General features: G+C 45.1%; 1 pseudogene; it reads right to left on the reverse strand.

The window, feature by feature from the left end:
- Positions 1 to 835: 835 nt before the first annotated feature.
- LOC128942830 (neuropeptides B/W receptor type 2-like) lies at positions 836 to 1,838 on the reverse strand (annotated as a pseudogene).
- Positions 1,839 to 2,191: the final 353 nt, after the last annotated feature.

Genomic DNA, 2,191 nt, shown 5'->3' on the forward strand with positions numbered 1-2,191 from the left:
CAAAATGCAATATATATAGCAAAGATATGGCACAAGTAGCATAAATTTTCTCTTGTGAAAGAAGGACCAGTCTCTTTATTCCCCCATGAGGTTTATTTCATTACTCACTCTTAAATAAATATGTATTTGACACTTTACAGGAACAACTAGTTCAAAATGATTTCTAACACAAGTTCTCACAGTTGTTATAGTATTTGTATGGTGTGCTGTTTGGCACCATTTTTGAGACTCAAATCTTCCTTTTGGTCTAAATTTAATAAGTCAGAAAAGAGGAAATTTGTGGTGGGGTGGAAGATGGACAATCCTTCAAAATCAAAAGAAAGCCATAACACACAGGAACATACACGAACATTGAAAATAGTTTCTTTTCTCTTCTAAATACTCATCCTCTCTTTTACAGATGTTTCATTGAAAGTGCTCATTAGCTCTGCTCCATTAAACAATCCTCCCTAATAACTCAGTGATAAAGAACTGAGCTTTGCACTCCTCTGGAAATTGGTCTCCAGCCTGTCCGTGCTGTACAGCAGATGGCAATAAAAGACCACTCTGTGGCAGAAGCACACCCCTGAAAAGGAAATGTTCTGTCCTTAGTAATTCAGAGGGTGAAATTAAAATCAGGGTCTAGAAATGCAAGTTGGTGGGAGCAAAGAGGGGAAATACAAGAGTTGCAAGTGGGCAGGACAAACCCTGTTGCTGATGAGGGTTACAAACAGACCACACATTACATATAAACCAAAGAAAGGACGTTGTGCATTCATTGGCCACTCCTCCAGTCTGCAAAGTTTCTCCTGAAAAACCCTGGAAGGGCAGGGACCTGCCAGGCCCAATCCCCTGTTCAAGAAGTTCTGCATTCCAGCAGCTTCCGGAAGCTTTTCCGAAAACTGTCATCCAGGAAAGCGTACAAGAAAGGATTCAAGCATGAATTGGCATAGCTTAGGCTGGTGATGAAATAGGATATCCCAATGACCATGGAGGTCTGGGGTAAGTCAGTGGTCAAAGCCACGATAGTTGCCAGGTGGAAAGGGGTCCAACAGAAGAGGAACACAGCCAGGACTATGAAGACCATGATGGTGACTTTCTTCTTGGCTTTGTCCAGGGCTCTGGCATTGGAGTTCAGGTGCATGTTCCTCAGCTTGTAGAGCATCATGGTGTAGAGGATGCAGATGGTGGATACTGGAATGGCAAAGCCAAGGATGAGGGTGTAGATCCTGCTGGCTTTGAACCAAAATCTCTCAGGCTTGGGGAAATTGAGACCACAACTCTTGATCTCCAGGTCGTCAGTGTAGACATTGGCAAAGATGATGAAAGGGAGGACTATGATGGTGACCAGGATCCAGATGCACAGGCTGACAATCCTGGCTGCTCGGTACGTGCGGTGGGGCATCCTCTTGGACCTGACCGTAGCCAGCACCACCAGGTACCTGTCTATGCTCATCACTGTCAGGAAATAAATGCTGGAGAAGAGAGAAGATATTGTAGTGATCTATGGACAAGATGACCTTGCAGAGGATTTCTCCGAAGGGCCAGTAGCGGAGGAGGTGCTCTGCAATATTGATGGGCAAGACAAGGGTGAACAAGTCATCAGCGATAGCGAGGTTCAGGATGAACATGTTGGTCACAGTCTTCATCTTGGGGGCCTTGAGGATCACATAGATGACAGCAGTGTTGCCTGTGAGCCCCACAGCACAGATCACAGAGTAGATCACAGGCAGGACAATGTAGAAATCAGCTGCCTGCTCTTGGAGGGTGAAGTTGAACCTCATGCTGTTTTCCAGGTAGCAGCTGTTGCCTGTGTTGCTGCAGGAGCTGTTCAGATCATCCCAAAAGATGTTTCCCATGCCTATTGACCACAGACCGCCTCCAGATACCACTGAAAGCCTCACTAGCCCAGAAGTGAGAGGTTTTTTGTTTGGTTGGGATATTTTCCCCCTCCTATGTAAAGCAGCTGTTACCTCATTTAGATGCAGCTTATTTTCAAAGGTGAGTTGTGAGGCTTCTTGGACCACCTAACTTACCTCTCCCCCCCGTTGGAGAAGTTAGATTTTGAAGTGGTGATGGGAGAAGAAAATGTTTGGAAGACATAAGGCTCCATGAACCAAGAAAACAAGAGAATAATGTCTTTCTAAAGAAGTCAAGGAACTCTTCTTTCTGAGAGCATTCCGGTGAGCTTTGGCTTTTCTTTGCTGGGGGA

This window comes from Melozone crissalis, unplaced genomic scaffold (genome assembly GCF_028551555.1).
Source record: "Melozone crissalis strain CALT ecotype California unplaced genomic scaffold, PUWL_Pcris_2 ptg000044l_1, whole genome shotgun sequence".
NCBI classification, from domain to species: Eukaryota; Metazoa; Chordata; class Aves; order Passeriformes; family Passerellidae; genus Melozone; species Melozone crissalis.